We start from the raw sequence: 18789 nt of genomic DNA, 5'->3' as shown, positions 1-18789 counted from the left end.
TGTATACAACAACAATTCTGCATTTAAAGCTCTTAACTGAGATTTAAGAAAAAATCTTTAATTGTTAATATTAACAGTCCTCATTTTTCTGTCTATATGCAATGATTTTAGCTCTAAATCAAGCTCAATAAATATGCATAAACATCAGAGGGCTCCTAAGTCAATAAAAGTTAAAAAAAAATGCTGTCATAATTAAGGTTTATTATAGTTAATGACAGCTAGATAATATAGAATTATAGTTAATAACATCAAGCTTTAAAATGGTGTCTTGACCGCATAACTACAGGCATTGCTACAGAAATTGAATTAAATATCACTGAAACTTACTGGCTGATACAGGTGTCTCATAATATAAATGCTCACAAACATATTTATTAATAAATGCACAGAGTGTAAACCTCTCAAAAATCCTGTCAGCTTATCTTATGTTATGTAGTCATGTAGGCGATCATTAACTACTGCTGAACACTTCACTGCAGTGACAGGAGTGTACTAAAGCAATACCAAACAGTTGCCTGATATTTTCTGTAGTCAGTTGTTCTATTAAAACTTGTTTTACTGCATAAAATCTGTTGAATTCTAAATCCACTCTCTCTTACTGAAGTCAATTATTACATGGATATTTTGTTTGATTTTTGTAAACTTAACCCTCAAAATAAATCACCACCTGATGTAATGAGTTAAGTTCCCATCACTCAGTGCCCACCACTTGTAAGTTTTTTTTTACTGTCTTATCTCAATAAAATTTAGTTTTATAATGATCAATTCTTCTTGGAGAGCGTTTAGTTACTCAGCTTTATCGAATAGTGAATGATAGGGTGCGACTCATTAAATTCATATTCATATTAATATCATATTATTATTACTATATTATTTTACTATATTATTTTACTATATTGAGAAATGTCACTATGCTGTAAAATATACATTATAGCCTATTCGTTTTAACTAAGTATGCAGCACTAAATAATTGACACAATTGGTATTGTTGCTGCTTCACAGGGATCTTATGTTACTGTCTGTGTGGAGTTTTTTTAACCATGTGTTTTGGCTTCATGATCTCTATTTCCTTCTACCTTCCAAAAACGTTCCAGTAGCTGGACTGTATATGTTGCCCCTACTGTATAAACTGTATGAATAATACTATATTCACTGTATGGATAAGCTGCCCTTAGGGGTGAATTATGTGTGTCTATGGTGTTTCTGATATCTGGTGTGCCAAGATACAAAATCTAGTGGAAAGCCCTCCCAGAAAAGAAACTGGGACTAATGTAAATAAAGTAAAATGGCATGTTCAAAAAACACACGTGAGAGTTATTATCTGTCTTTAAGCCATACAGTGTATTTTTGTTATCGCTATTTTGTGCCTCATTAAACTGACAATATATTTTAAGCAATAAATGACTGTATTTGTCTTGGGTTTATTATTTCGAGGGATTTTAAAATAATAATGTACTTTTAGTGGAGTAATAAATATTGTCCCAAAATTAAGATTGCCTGCATACATGCACAGACCACCATAATAAGAATAATGATATCACCAATGGTTTGTCATACCAGACATCTACTTCTCACTTTTCAGTACTAACTGCACAAACATGTGCATCTGGTCTCACTAACCTCCACCATATAATGTTTGTGATGAAGCTTTTCCCTGCTAGCTCATTTATCACCTCCACTGCAGCTCTTCTCTTGTGCTCTTCCTTATTGTGCATGTTATAGATTTAGAAAATTTACACAGTGGTGGTATATAATGCACCCTAATATCTCTCTCTCTCTCTCTCTCTCTCTCTCTCTCTCTCTCTCTCTCTCTCTCTCTCTCTCTCTCTCTCTCTCTCTCTCTCCCACATACTCACTCAAACACACATACACACTGACACACAAACAGGTGGTAGAAGATGCTGAGATGTCCATTAACAGCCCTGCAGACAAGGTGTGACTTCATAGGCGGTGATAAAGAGCCCAAGCTACAGGTATTCAGATTCACACTCTCCCTTTCTACCTAAATCTCTTCTACCATTTCTTTCTTTAACACACACAGTTTGGACAGAAAAGACACGCTGAACCCAAAAACGTGTTTATGAAATTAATCAAAGTGGTAATGACATATTCCCAAACAAATGGAACACTGTGTTCTAGAATTTGTTTAGAAACCTCTACACCAGTGAGAAAAGATATCCCATAAAGTCTGCACAAAAAGACAAAAATAGCATCAAAGTTTGCACTTTGTCATTAAATAAGCGTGAGAAATCTTAGAAATCAGACTCTGGGGATTGTAATGTTAATGTAGGCTTAAACCACAGCAACACAGTCTTAAATGCTTGATTTGTAGCCAGTAAAACATCCCACATCAGAAATAAACTGGACTTACAACACGTTTGTTTACAGTAAACTGCAGAATTATTAGCAACCTTAAGAAAAAAGGCAAAAACGATTGCATAAAATTACTCAAATTCATTATTTAAATTCACAACTCATCCATGATAAAAGATCTTTTTAACATATGTGTACACCCCTAAAATAAATACAAAATATTTGTCACAAAGTGGAAAAAAGTCTGAACTGAAAAAGGCTGAATCCCGGAAAACCCCTAATGACCAAAATTATCAAGACCGAAATAGACCAATTATTTATTTTCTGCCAATAACTTTGACATATCTATCTTATGTGAACATACTGTAAGCCTATTTTCCCAAACTAATGCAGACATGTTTTTTGTCCTGAAAAGCTCAGATATGGAGCCAGATTAACGAACACAAAAATAGTTCGCATGCATACAATTGTCTAAAACCTTGCTAAGATAAGTGTGCTTGTACTTCTATCACAATCTGATCTGATCTACATTTAGTTAGTAATCAGATGATGCACCTGTACATCATGACCCTTACAGAAAAAAATGCATACACACTCTTTACAGATGACAAGTTTTATGATGTTTAAATGACCTAATAAAAAAAGACATTAATAACAAAGTATTTAGCCAACAGAACAGAACAGACTGAATTAATCAGCAATTATTTCTCCCCTGATGTAACATAGATCAATGGAGTGAAGAGAGGCGGTGATGAGGTTCTTGTATAAATGGCACAAGTGACATTTAGCTCAGGTGATGAGACAGAGACTAATGAGCATGATGCTGATAATCAAAATGAGTACACATTTCAGTTTGTAAACATATACTTCTTTTAAATTTGGCAGTAGAGTTTCTATAACCAAATAAGGTACAAATCTAGAGCTGGGTGCAGTGTTTCTCAGCAAAACTGGAAAGAAATCTATACATGTAATTTTCTCCATTTTTAATTTTGGGATGAACTAGATTTTTAAATGCTAGAACATTCCTTAGGTTTAACGCTACAATGCATATTTTCAAAAGGAAATTAAAGAAAGGAAAAGAAATATAGAACATATATTTTTTTAGGTCACCAGATATTGTTTTTTTGTTTTTTTTTTTCATTTATCTTCAGTGAATGCTTTAGCATAGTGAAGGTTGCTGTAGATCCGGAGACTAATAAAAAAAAACCTCAGTGTGAATTGGGAATACATTCTGGAGGAGCACTATGCACACATCTAGGGGTAATTTTGTCTATGACTTCCAAAGTATCAGCATGTTTTTAGGAGACTGGGGAAATCTACACAGGCTTGGGGAGTGCAAGCATGGACCAAGACTGAGACATTTAGGTTGGAACTGGGCATCACTACCCGATGCATCACTGTTCTTCCACCTGGCTTAATACAGCAAAGAAATAATTAAGCAGTGAGTGTGTTTTCATACACCATAATCAACCATTCATGGTCATGTATGCAGCAAAGTAATATGGGTTGGCTTACATGAAATGATAGCTATTATTAGAATTTTAAAAAAAATCTTTAATAATCCTAATTTGTGATTAGCTTATCTTATCTTATTTCATCAAAGGATGCAGAATATATCATATCACAGTAAAAAGGCAATTGTAAGCCCCCGTGCATTATATGTTTGCTTTGACCTTGACAGATCTATTCCTTCTGTGTTTTCCACCCTGTTCAGTGTAGTGTGTAGGAGGATGGTCCTGCACAGGCTGGCCAAGCAGAGACACACCGCACTGAGCAGCGAGAGTGAAAGAGAGAGCTGAGTCTGGTGGGGAGGTTTGAGTATTTTTACCATCGAGTGGGAGTTACGCAGGCACTGATACTACAGCTGCCTGCTCCTACCATCAGAGCTTAAGAGCTCACGCACTCATCTGGTCGTAGCATCAGCCATCAGCAGTAGAAATGCACCTTAGTCATTTATACAAAAAGGTACAATGAGAAATGTGATGTCTAAGAGCTCCAGGATAGAACATCTGGGTAGAAGTTAATCTTGTTTAGAAATAATGAAATTTGGGAGAAAGCTTATGCCTGGAACACCACATTCCTCCTGGTTAAGTTGCTATATATTACCATCGTTCCTTGTCGTAAAGTTTTTGCACCCACCACCTCACCATCTTCTCCCGACTCTTCAATGATTCCTACACCTACATCTCTCCTAGATTGGGGTGGGGGGTGGGGGTGGGGATGTGTGTATGACGCAGATGCTGTCTAGAAATGCAGCCAGAATTCTCCCTTCACAGATCCACAGATTCTCTCCCCAACACTGTCAAATGAAGATGATGGAACTGAATAACATGATATGATTATTGCAATGTATTTACAACATTAAATACTTTGTACATGTTGTGGGAATCACCAGATGCCACTGGTACTCGATGAAATATTCATTTGTTCATCTTCATTAGCTGGATGAAACATTAGACACTCACTGATTAAAACCTAGAGCAATTCAGCTACTAGCAGGTTTTTGGGAGGTAAAGGAAATTGGAGAACCTGGAGGAAACATGGACAGCATTTGGGCACTGGAAGAACATGTGCAGAAACCCCAAAGAGACAGTAACCGGAGCGGAACTGAATCAGGGACCAGCTGTGCCACCTCCTTGTTGTAACGAGTAATTGGAAATCTATTTAGAATGAATGAAAATATCTACATATCCCTGTTAAATTGGGGTATTTTGAGGTATTAAAGTGAAATCATTATAAAGAATGTCAGAATTTTTTCAAATCTCTTTTCCTCTGTTCTGTTCTCTGTTCTCATAACATGTATAAAATTGAAGTGAAAACCAATCAGAAACCTTTACAAGAAAAAAAAAAGGTTACAATAACCTAATTGAATAAGTATTCTCATACCTTTATTCTGTGTTAAAGCACTTTTTTGATTTTGTTATTTATAATATGGCAGTAAGAGCAGTAAAAGGGCATGTAGCATTTTTATATCCATTGTACACATAACAATTGATTTCTTTTCATTTCTTGGCTTCATGTTTTGGATCCACTGTTGCATCTCCCTGGAAAATCCATGTATCATGAAGATGTCTTCAAGAACCACTATTGCAACATGCATCTTTCTTACTTTTTTTTTTTATTTTTAATTCTTTGACCCTCCGTGGTCCTACCTCCTACTCACCCATCTATTTACTCCTGCATCTCTTTTCCAACATTTGCCTCTAAAGCTGCAGAGCCACTTTTTGTTATTAAAAGTTCAGTATTAGCTCTTCACCCCATGAACCCCCTTTAAAATAATACAGAATTGAATTCTATCCTAGTGTGGCCCTGTAACTATTTCCATAAGCCACTAATCTGTCTCATTATTAGAGCCAAAGGAACAATTTGGCCGTGTTGTTAAGAAAAGGTCTACCAGCTCAATAAAATTTTAATCAGATCCCATGTACTGCATTGCCGCCTTCCCAACCACCTCAAAACACTACAATTATGCACATGAAATTCCTTACTCTTGCTTAATAAGGCTTAATTCCATTTCTCAGCACCCAACAAAGAACAGTAGTGTGAGACAAATGACAGAATTAAACAGAAATCTGAAAATCAGCTCACTCACACAGCTTAGCTCAGATCGACATCCCTTACCTAAAAGGAGGTCCTTTTTTTTTGCAAAGCACAGTTTGCAGTCTGCGTTGCTTTGATTACCCTTTCCTTCTTCTTCTTTCGGCTTTTCCCTTCAGGGGTCTTCACAGCGAATCATCTCTCTCCACCTATCCCTATCTTCTACATCCTCAACAATTGCACCCACTAGCTTCATATCCTCATTAATTAAATCCACATACCTCCTCTTTGGCCTTCATCTTTGCCTCCTGCCTGGCAGCTCCATGTCCAACATTCTCCTAACAATATACTCACTCTCCCTCCTCTGAACATGCCCAAGCCATCTTAATCTGGCCTCCATAACTTTGTCCCCTAAACGTCCAACATGAGCTGTCCCTCTGATGTACTCGTTCCTAATCCTGTCCAATCTTGTCACTCCCAAAGAGAACCTCAACATCTTCAACTCGGCTACCTCTAGCTCTGACTCCTGCCTCTTCTTCAGTGACACTGTCTCTAAACCATACATGCCCGGTCTCAGCTTCTTTACCTCTTTCCCACCCTCTCCATTACTCTGGACTGTTGACCCCAAGTACTTAAACTCCTGCACTTTCTTCACCTCTTCACCCTGTAACCTTACTGTTCCATTCCCTCCCTTTCATTCACACACATGTACTCAGTCTTACTACGACTGACTTTCATTCCTCTTCTCTCCAGCGCAAACCTCCACCTCTCCATGTTTTCCTCCACCTGCTCCCTGATCTCACTACAGATCACAATGTCATCTGCAAACATCATCATCCAAGGAGACTCCTGTCTGACCTCCTCTGACAACTGGTCCATGGGGGTCACACTCCAGTGACTTCTGTGCCCGGTCCCAAGCCCGGATAAATAGAGAGGGTTGCGTCAGGAAGGGCATCCGGCGTAAAACATTTAACAATGCCAAATTTAACAATGCTTTGTTTACCCTTTTGTCATCTGTTAATTAGCACAACATCATACACTATCAGAAAGTATATACACTGTGTTCCAATTTATTGTGAAATATCAGAAAGATTTTCACTAAAGGTTTTTGCCAGGTGATCTTAATTAAAGATAAGCCCACTTAAAGAGGTTGTTCCACATTATTAAGCAGGTCACAGTTTTTATGCCAAATAGGGAGTAAGAAAAAGCTTTCTGAAGATGAAAAGCATGAAGTAGTGCAATGTCTTGCAAAAAGCACAAAAAAATGGAAAAGTTTCTGTCAGAAAAAAGTAATAGTATTAAAAGGCAGCTATAAAAAAAAAGCTGCAAACAGATATATGAAGATGATGATATACATGAAGATGCTGGTGCATCCAAAGAATCTCTCGATATTGGATCCTCCAGAAGCTTGAAGTATAAAGCATTTATTCAACGACCTCTGATCAATGCTCACTTTTTAAAATATTAGAAAGCGCTGTCGTCATCATCATCATCATCATCATCATCATCAGTTTTGCTTGTACCAGCATCCACAATATAATAGAATTGTTGAGGATTATAAAAATCATTTTATTGTATTAACTGTTTAAGAAAAGCAAATAAAAATGCATTGGCATGATCATTCTGAACACAGTATATGTACCAAAAAGCACGATAAAAAACAAAAAGTTTCTGCCAGAAAAAGTAATAGTATTAAAAGGCAGCTATAAAAAAGATGCTTGAGCTGCAAGCAGATATACATGAAGATGCTGGTGTCTCTGGAGTCCAAAGAATTTCTCGATATTGGATCCTCCAGAAGCTTGAAGTTGTGCATAAAGCATTTATTCAACAACCTCTAACCAATGCTCACAAAGAGGAACATTTGCAGTGGGCTCAGAAATACGCAAAGACTAATTTTCAAACAGTTTTTTCACTGATGAATGCCATGCCACTCTGGATGTTTCAGATGGATGGAGTTCTGGATGGTTGATGAGAAGACAACCTGTTTCGACAAGACTGCGACATCAACAAGGAGGTGGCGGAGGGATGTTTTGGGCGGGAATATTGGGGAGTGAGATGGTAAGTCCCTGAATGTGTCAAAATAACCTCAGCAAAATATTTGGAGTTCCTAACTGACCATTTCTTGCCATAGTATAAAAAGAAGAATCTGGTATTCAGAATAAAATGATTGTCATTTAGGATATCGCACCATCTCATGCTGCAAAAAACACCATTGACTCCATGGTTGCTATGGGCATATAGAGAGACAATATCATGGTGTGGCTACCATCATCCCCTGACCTGGACCCTATTGAGAACTTATGGTGCATCCTTAATAGCAGGATCTATAAGAGTGGGTGGCAGTATCCCTCAGAACAGCAGATCTGGGAGGCAACACTGGCAGCATCAAGAGAAATGCAGGCAAAAACTATTCATGGACTTTCTATTTCAATGGATGAGAGAGTTGTTAAAATGATATCAAAGAAAGAAAATGTAACTTTTATTACATATAATATTTTATTTTCGATTTCAATTGCATTTATTTTTTGAAACCCATCCTGTTCTTGCAAAAAAAACAACAACAACAGACTTCTGTTTTGAATTAATTATGACCTATTAATTGTGTTCAAACTGCATTGTACATGATCATTTGGAACAGTGGATTTTGAATTCTTTTTAAAATATTAGAAAAAGCATCATCAGTTTTGCTTGTAACAGCATCCATAATATAATAGAATTGTTGACGATTAAAAAGAAAAAAACACTTTATTGTATTAACTGTTTAAGAAAAGCAAATAAAATGCATTGGCATGATTATTCGGAATACAGCATATATACCATATACCATTTATCCAATTTAACAGAATTTAGTTTTATTTGTACAGAACTTTTAACAATGAACATCGTCAAAAAGCAGCTGTACAGGACTATAAAAAATCAGAATATAAATTATAACATTTTAAATTTAAATTTAGGTTTATCCCTAATGAGCAAGCCAGAGGCAACTGTGGCCAGGAAAACCTCCCTAACACCATATGGGAAAGAAACCTTGATATTGATAGTATCGATATAAATGCATCCCTCAAGTCAAATTGTTATGATCGCGATGTAATCAGTATTATTTTATGCAAGAAAAATAAAAACAAAAAACAAAAAACAACTCTAATTGAATGGCAAAAGTCGCACATCCAACCACAGACAGTCACACTTGATCCCCCGCACACTAATCACCTCCTCAGCAATTCAGTCAAGCTCACTGCTGCTGGTGCCTCCAAGAAAGTAACATGTTGAGGATAAAGTGTTTAACAGAGTACACTACTGTGGTTATATACTCATTACTTCAAGGACAGTATACACATATGAAAACCTCTTTAAACAGGCTCTTATCATATAAAGATCCATTCACATTTAATCACAGATTTGTGGACAGGAGATCATGTAAAACTTGGCTTTTAAATAAATTTCAGTGGATGTGCTAATGTATTATTGTCACATGTGGGTGATTCATTAAAGAAAGCAGGTTTAAAGGCTAGATTGTGTGTGTGTGTGTGTGTGTGTGTGTGTGTGTGTGTGTGTGTGTGTGTGTGTGTGTGTGTGTGTGTGTGTGTGTGTGTGTGTGTGTGTGTGTGTGTGTGTGTGTGTGTGTGTGCAAGTGTGTGCAATGAGTGTATGTCACAAAAAGAGAGAGAGAGAGAGAGAGAGAGAGAGAGAGAGAGAGAGAGAGAGAGAGAGAGAGAGAGAGAGAGACTTTGTATGTGTGTTTTGATGCAAAGCTACATTACTCAAATGAAAGAATGTCCTTGGCAAGGACATTTAGTACTGCCAAACAGTCACTGTCACTCCAAACTATAGAAAAAAGAGTAATATAAAGTAAAGAGGAAAGATTATCCTCTTAAATCCTGGCAAAATTTGAAAAACATATTTCCACCTCATGTATACACCAGTGATCTCTATCACATAAACCCATCATAAAACCCAGGCATGAGAGGCAGAGTGAGAGAGGAGACAGGGAGGGAGATGAAAATGACAGGAGAGAGAGTGATGTGCAGAAACCAAGGGAATGAAATGTATAAAGGACGGGAAAGAATGATGCATCACACAACACTGTTAAAGCAAAGATGGAATGAGAGATGGATAAAGCAGTGAGAAGAGGGGGCAGAACGGAGACGATAGGAGAGGAGGTGGATGCAAAGGGGAAATGAAGATGAGATAGAAGGGGAGGGGGTAAGGAAAGGAAAGGAAAGGAAAGGAAAGGAAAGGAAAGGAAAGGAAAGGAAAGGAAAGGAAAGGAAAGGAAAGGGAAGGAAAGGAAAAGAAAGGAAAGGAAAGGAAAGGAAAGGAAAGGAAAGGAAAGGAAAGGAAAGGAAAGGAAAGGAAAGGAAAGGAAAGGAAAATGCGACAGATATGGAAAAAGGAAAGGGGTAAAATTAGTTAAGGAAATTACACCTGTTATATATAGAGTATATTTTTCTTGATTTCATTAAAGCCATAGGGGAAATATGACAGGGCAAAGAACCTCCAGTCCAGAGACTAATTTAAGCAGCATACTTTCAATAGGGTTCAAATCTAGAGTATAAATTGCAAAAAAAAATATATTCTTATTTCTGTATAGATTTGGATAAATGTTACGTGCCAGTAGTTTGTTAAAACATGACCAAGTCTCCAAGTCAAGACCGTGGACTTTTGGTACTTATCCAAGTTATTGAAAAAATAAATCATTACAAAAGCATTGAACAGCCTCAAAATATTAAATATTCAACAAAATATTGTATACTGGACATAAAATCTATTCTCGTTTAAGTCCAGTTTTAAACCATAACAGTATAACAGTGTGGAAAGGCTTCTTTTTTGCAAACCAAGATGCTTATTCAAGCATCTGTTGTTAGACACATAGCAGCTACTAGCTGATTTTGAAACTATTAGCTGTATTTATCCTATGGGACCCAACAGAAAAGCTGAGCAAGCAGGAATGTCCTACTCTTACCTGGGTAATATATGAAATACAGTATATGAAACTCAAATGCTACAGTGATGCCAAACTGATTAACATGGGAGTGTATTGGACATTACACGGTGCTAACGTGGCTCTGCTCAATACATTTACAGCATCTGGTATAAACTTGGTTTCATTCATTTATTCATTAATTCTTCAGTATTTATATAGAATCAGCTCATTAATGGTTCATTAAAAAATATGTTATCTGTACAACTAAACTGAAACCTGACATGAATTTCATGAAACCTCTTACACTATCTATGTTTTTTTTTAAAGGGACATACATGTTTTTTATCTTAGTGTTGGACCACTGATTGGAAGGTTATTTGTGGTTGAATGCCAGAATCTCTATCAAGTATCCACTGCTTGGTCTGGATAAGGGTGTCTCACACACACACACATACACACACACACACACACACACACACACACACACACACACACACACACACGCGCGCGCGCGTAGGTTTGCCGTGCTAAGGCAATTTCCCTCTGCAACATTCTCATCTGAGCAGACAAGAAGAAGCAGGAGCTATCTGATTCTACAGTCTGATAACATGTTCATTTCTTTTCCTCCCATAATAGACGGAACGTACGGTATGGTGTGTTGGTTAATAACATCAGGCATGTTAACAATACTCATGAACCATCTAATGGCAATGTTGTTAACAATAGACACAGAATGAGTGTGAGAAACGAGGTACGGTCGAATGTAAAAAATAGCGGAACAGATGAAGATAAAATGAGCAAAGGGAAAGAGAATTACAGGCAAGTTTACAAGTTTGTTATTTTTAGGGGAACCTGAGGGAATTTTAGAGGTCCGGCACTGAGTACAAGGCAACTGGGTAACCTGGTTTTTCCTGACTGCACAATTCACTAAGAACTACACATATGCCCTCAACATATGGTCGCATTCTGTTCTGTACTGTACATCTTTATTTTTTCTCTTTTGTTAATAGATTAATGTTCCTCTGTATTCATGCTCTGCACTAATCCTCTTGATTACGGCTCTGAGTTAATGGTTTGTGTATATACTTAGTTATAGTAGACGAAATAAACAGTACTTACAGAAAGAACTTAACAAATCTTATACAGCACACAGCACCACTATGTAGTTATGAGAACCCCGGGCAACCAGGACAGGCATATATCCAGGTTATTGGTTTTTATTCATAGCTACCAAGAGAACATGCAAAAAAAAGACAGCAAGGTTCTTATTAAAAGATAATTCACTGAATGTAAGATTATTAGGCCCTTTGTAAGTGTAAATCTTTACATTTTCTTGTTCTATTTCAAGATAATTTTGCTCATTTTAAGCTCTAATTTCTGGGGGAAAAGCACAAGTTTCCAATCAATAAAATATACATATTAAAAAAATGCTTAGATATAAGGTTAATGAATGGTGGCTTGGTGGTTAGCACGTTCGCCTCACACCTCCAGGGTTGGGGGTTCGATTCCTGTCTCTGCCTTGTGTGTGTGGAGTTTGCATGTTCTCCCTGTGCCTCAGGGGTTTCCTCCGGGTACTCCGGTTTCCTCCCCCGGTCCAAAGACATGCATGGTAGGTTGATTGGCATCTCTGGAAAATTGTCCGTAGTGTGTGAGTGTGTGAGTGAATGAGAGTGTGTGTGTGTGCCCTGCGATGGGTTGGCACTCCGTCCAGGGCGTATCCTGCCTTGATGCCCGATGACGCCTGAGATAGGTACATTCTCCCCGTGACCCGAGAGGTTCGGATAAGCGGTAGAAAATGAATGAATGAAAGAATAAGGTTAATGAGTTCATATTTGTTTTATCGTGAGTTCATAATAAGAAATAGTCTTTACATTTGAATCGATTCAAGATATTAACACATGCTAAGATGATGTTTTGCAGTGAAACAGTGGGATGTAGCTATGTTTGAACTTATGCTCTTCACAGCAATGTGACGCACCTCAATAACACCTCAATAACTGTTACTACGTACATCTGAAGAGGCTCCATTTGTCTATCACTAAAATGTTTATACTAGGTGAATTCATTCGTCAGCATGGATGCGACACAATCCTCTCTGCACCTACGAACATGCAGGTATGTGAAAACACGAGCAAAATCAAGCAGACCTGATGATAGCCAGATTTGAATAGTAGCTTTAACATGCAATGCAAAGACAAGACAGCACAACTCATTGCTGAAACCTTGCCCAAAGTCTTACTCAGTTTTTGTTGATAGCACAAACACTGGAAACTGTTCAAAGAAGATGATAAAGAAGATGAAAATTTATTAGACTACATTAGCTACCACCTTTTAGTGTACAAAAAAGCATGCTTGGGCTTTTGCTAACCTGAGATTGCTACGTAATTTATTATTCAAATCCAAAAAAGGCCATTAAAAACAGGCGAAAGGCAACCACACAATGCATAGGTAAAATACAAAATGTTATAAAAATGTGCACAGAACATAGACACCAATGAGAAGACCAAACAGAAGAGCAGCAGGAGCTCCTGTGGGTTGCTCCTGGCTATATCGTCCCCTGAGTATGAGAAGCATTCACAGAGGAATCTGGAGGTTAGCGCCTATATATCTAAGTGAGGTGGAGATCGATATAGCAAGAGGAAAGGAAGAAACAGAAAAGAAGTCACTAGAAACAAACAGAACTGAACGACTGAGATGAGAAGGACATGCAAAGTACATGAACAATTATGAGTGGTCAGACATGGATGTGCAGCATTTCTGGCTAACAAGAAGAGATATGGTGGGGCAGAAGGGCAGAAAATGATGGGAGCTCTACACCTCTCCACAAACATTCCTAGGTATCAGTGAATGTCTGTGTATCTGCATTTCCAGTAGTGAGGAGTAAGCATTGTTCATGTTTGTTTTAAAATGGTCGATATAAGAGTTTTGTGCTATATATTTTCAACTGGAGCATATCTAAGTATCACAGGCACACAGTAAAGAGAATGTAAATCTGCAACCATTTCTTCGAAAGGACTCATGATTCATGTCGTGTTCTTTAGTGGAACTGCAGACAGATGCCTGCAGCTTTGCTATTGATCTGCATTCAGCGTGTTTACAGAGGACTGTAACGCTAGTGTCACAGTGACGAATGCCAAACACAGCCGTTACATAAGGACATTACGTTACATGAAGAGGAGGTGGAGGAGGAGGAGGAATATGTTGTCTCTGACAAACAACTGCTTGTAACTTTTACATTTTCACCATTCAATTTTTCTTTTGTTTTATTTTTAAGCGAAAACACATTTTTTTCATCTATATTTTGTTATACAAAATAGGGAAACATAAAATCTAAAAAATATTAGAATACTAATAAACCCTGTTATTCAAGTTTGAATAACACTACTGACATTTGTGGGAAGAAAAAAAATCGAAGGTACATGCCTGGAAATGATTGGTTTTGTTTTTACGTTCAGTTGTCTTGCTACATCCTCGAAGTTAATGATGTAAGTCTCTTGTGCACACTGGGAACTTTTTACAATGAATATTTTCAGTCCGCTTTAAAAGAGAGCAATATTATCAATATCATATTTCTGCTAATTTTGTAGCACTCATTCCCTTCCTTGATACCTCCAGCTACTTCTTTCTAGCTAATAAACTAAACCAACTAATAACAACTACATTAACTAATGCTACTCTGGGATAGAGTTTGGAAACACGAGCCATTTTCCCAGTTTTCTATTTCACATGCCAGGTCAGAATTTGAAACATGGATAGTTCATATTTTTAACATAGTAAATATCAGATACATTTCAGACATCTGAATATCTAGAATGTAACATGGACCTATTTAAAATATACTGGATATTACATGTTTCCTGCCAAACTGCCACAACTCCATGTAATCTACCAGCTTCAGAAAAAGCACTTGAAATCCTATCTAAAATGGCCTACTCCCACAGGCAAGTGCAAACTGCCTCTGTACCCCTGTGTTCTCAGAGAAGTGACACGATCGACATTTCTGTTGCTGATTGATTTTCTTTGTTATTCCTTCCCCTTTTACATACACTGCCAGGCTGCTTATCAGTACTATTTAGGTTTGTAAAGGTTCTTGTTTGCATATCAGTCATGATTACTGGTGGGTGACGTGGTTAGATGAAAAAACAAAGCGTTTGTTCACTTTACGCTTTGTCCTTCAGTAATAGAAGCATTTCAAAACCAGAGCTGTTTTTTTTAGCTTGGGAAAGCTCGTATAGGTTAGAGAGGATCAAAAAGGACTCTGCTCTGTGCTGGCTCAAACCAGGTTGAAGACAAAATGCATGAACAAAAGAGCATGGGAGGTGGAGCAGACTGATGAATATTCTGACAGGCAAGATAAAGATCTGAAGCCATGTACTACTCCAGATGCTCCTTTTCTGCTCAAATCACCTCTCATGTCGTCTTTTCTCCTTCCTTTGCTCTCTCAAAGCGGCCTTTGTGACCTTCCCAGACGTGCATGAATATTCCAGAGCTGCACAGGACTATCTGAGTTGCTGCTGGCTGTCACAGGCAGACCTTTGTTAGACTGTTAAAATGCCTTATATAAACCTACCTCTAGATCAGTTATCTATAGGAGGTGAGACATTTTGAGTGAAAACAAGACAAAATTGTTTTGTTTTAGCCTTCAGCAGTTTCAGCATGCATCATGATCAGTGAGCCACTAGACATACAAAAAAGTGAAAAGTGTAAGAGTAAGTGTATTTGTAGATCATTTTTCCTAATACTGCGGGGCTAAAATTTATTGTACTTAAGAAATGTAAAACCAAATCGTTATGGGAAATGCTGTAAGTTTAAATATCCACCATAACAAAATCCATCCTTACTTTTGCATAAGGAATACCGAATTTAAGCTAATTAGCCAATTTATGCCCACTAGTAGGAGTGAAACTACACCTGCTAGGAAGATTATGATCCAAAACTACACATTCAGTAAAATAATATAACACAGACAGCTACATAATTAGCTCAATCAAGCTTAATTTAATGCTGGTGATTTTAATGTGTAATCAAAATAACAAATCGGCTAATCTGAAACAAATAAAAAACACAGCCTGCTGCTATTTTATGGCATGCGATACAAGATGACAACGTGAATCGCAATGCATTAATGATAAATCGGAGCTCCATGATGAAGCGGTGTTACGAGGACCAGAGCATACATTATTAAACCTGGAACAGGATAAGATATTTATGATCACATTTAGATACCAAGAATAATATGTCTCCTTCTGCTAGCTGCATTTAAAAGAATATTATTGAAGGCATGCATTAATCAAACAATTTTAACATGTACATCTGAAATTAAATCTAATTAAACTAATTAAATTGGTATGTGATGAGAATTAAATGTATGGCTTATGACTTGCATTATTTATTCTCGAATAAGTTCACTGCAAAACTGTTGCATTAACTAACTTTATATTAATACCAGTGTTTGTAGATCCTATTAGTGACAGATGTTTTATAAGAAGCAAGTAAACTCCTAAATAGAAAAACAAAATAAACATGCTAGTGCACCCACCAGACCCTGGTTATATTACTCAGCTTAGCTTCAGGGCAAAAGTCACGATTCACTTCTCAACGTCACACCCTTAAATTAGCTCAGGCATGCGGTTTTCTACAGGCAACTTCACAACAGTAACGCAAATGAAGTGCACAGTAATCATGTGAAGCCTCAAAAGAGAGAGAGGAATAAATACACCTACCTGTCTGGTATTATAAACTAATAGCACTTGAAACAACATGATCCCATACAAATGTGTAACAAGTCCATGAATCAGCATGGAGAGTTACAAAATTTCGTCAGAATTTATAGTTGCTTTATTTCATTTATATAGCAATAAATAAAATCCAAACATTTCATGCAATTTAATGCAATTATTAGATTAATTATGCAGTCAAATTAGGGTGATGGCAATAGATTTATTACTTTCAACTTTGCTTATATTTGCAGGTTTAGTACAGGCTCATTTACAATTCTTCTGACCAGGACCATGAGGATCTTCATTTTTATCACCTAATCTGCCTTGTAAATTGAGTCATACTCATATTAAGGCCCTCCAAAAGGCCCTCCAAGAAAACAAGAGCTAAGGGAAAAGAGTTAAATTTAAAGAGAAGGTTGATGCTAAGTTTAGATTGTAGGAAAACAGTGGTCTTTTAAGACAATTTATTGTCCCACTGTACAAGAAGATTCTAGTTCAATTGTTGTCGAATTCAAACAGACTGCTCGACATGTGCTACGATTATACGATGACGATCTTCTAAAGAGCAAATTTAAACAAAATTACTGCATTCTACATACATCATCGGTCATTTTGGTCCAGGCTAGTGCACAAAATGGAGTAGCATAAATTTCTTTATCTGTTGTTATCCTGTGAGTTTTGTATAATCCTACACTGTGCTCCTATTGGAGGCTTTTAGATGAGTCATAGCAGCAGTTACACTGCAATTTTAATCAAAACAATGTACTGTTAGAACTTTGTCAGCAGCTGTCACAATAGTATTAAATTGGCTGCCGGTGAGCATGACACAGTATGTCTGCTAAAACCGCCAAACCCAACTCATTTTTGTCTGCAGTAAAGTTGGCCTAAAATAGTACAGTGTAAAGCCGGACTAAGAGAAGGTGCCGCCATGATGTATCCACCAACGCTACGATTTATACCTTAGTCTGGACCACCAGCATTGTGTCAAAGTAAAAACGTTAGATATCCTCCCACATTGTGGATTACACAACAAAGTCTTCACTAAGCCTGAATCTAAACAAACATTTTCGACAGTCTCCAACACAGTGAGTCGATTTGTGGTGATTTTCTTGTAGGGAAATTGTTCTTATTCAGCTGCCAGACTTGGCAGTTGCTGTCAGGTGCTGTTTGTCATTTTGCTAAGGTTTGTGAAATATGCTGGCATTAGTGCAGAGCAGTGTGAGGTGATTTATGATTTCCTGTCAGCTGACTGACAGACAGGAAATGGAGCCTGCGTGCACGCGCTTTTCCTGCACTTTTCCTCCAACAACGATTTTCATTTACACACACACACACACACACACACACACACACACACACACACACACACACACACACACACACACACACACACACACACACACACACACAACACACACAACACACACAGAGGGGGGCAGAGAGAAAGAGAGACAGAGAGAAAGAGTGAGTGAGTAAGAGAGTTAGAGAGAGAGAGAGAGAGAGAGAGAGAGAGAGAGAGAGAGAGAGAGACAGAGAGAGAGACAGAGACAGAGACAGACAGAGAGAGACAGAGACAGAGAGAGACAGAGAGAGAGAGAGAGAGAGAGAGAGAGAGAGAGAGAGAGAGAGAGAGAGAGAGACACACACACAGAGAGAGAGAGAGAGAGAGAGAGAGAGAGAGAGAGAGAGAGAGAGAGAGAGAGAGAGAGAGAGAGAGAGAGAGAACAACAAACCAAGGCACAGCAAACTCAATAGTACAGACTCAGCCACACAAATGAAATGACAATATGGCTAAATTAATTATACTGTTTAAGGATAGTAGCAATATAAACAAAATACAGAAAATACATTTATCTGAAACTTAACATATGTTTACCAAAAAATCATCATCATTTTCAGTTTTCCCCTTAAAATAGCACACAGCCTACTTCACTGTCATGTAAAGAGCATAATAGAGCCTCATTCCGAGGCGTCACCTTCAGCACCGATGAAGATTTGCTTTTTCTATTCATTTTATTCTATCTGGTGAACTACTCTGATGAGACACTGTTAACTTAAACCGCCTTCGTAGCGTCCGTCGGGCTTTATTCAAGCAAACTGAAGACACTGAATGAATGAATACATTGGATGAAAGCGTGCGCTTCTGCTCGCATGTAAGACATTCAGTGTGCTCCGTTTTGCTTGATCGTTTATAGTAGCGCGGTGTGTTAAACATGGCTGTGCGCTCGGCGCGCTGTCCGCCAGTGTACACCTTCTGCGCGCACATGAGCAGGATGATGAGGATGATAATGCAGA

At 37.7% G+C, this 18789-nt stretch overlaps 1 protein-coding gene across 2 annotated transcripts in view; it reads right to left on the bottom strand.

Moving 5' to 3' along the window:
- Positions 1 to 18789, bottom strand: part of tbkbp1 (TBK1 binding protein 1) — a 46636-nt gene that overhangs the window by 27353 nt on the left and 494 nt on the right. The window lies entirely within an intron of this gene.

Source organism: Tachysurus fulvidraco, chromosome 8 (genome assembly GCF_022655615.1).
Source record: "Tachysurus fulvidraco isolate hzauxx_2018 chromosome 8, HZAU_PFXX_2.0, whole genome shotgun sequence".
Classification (NCBI taxonomy): Eukaryota; Metazoa; Chordata; class Actinopteri; order Siluriformes; family Bagridae; genus Tachysurus; species Tachysurus fulvidraco.
Note: the sequence above shows the minus strand (reverse complement) of the source record. Positions and strands in the feature narration are given on the sequence as shown.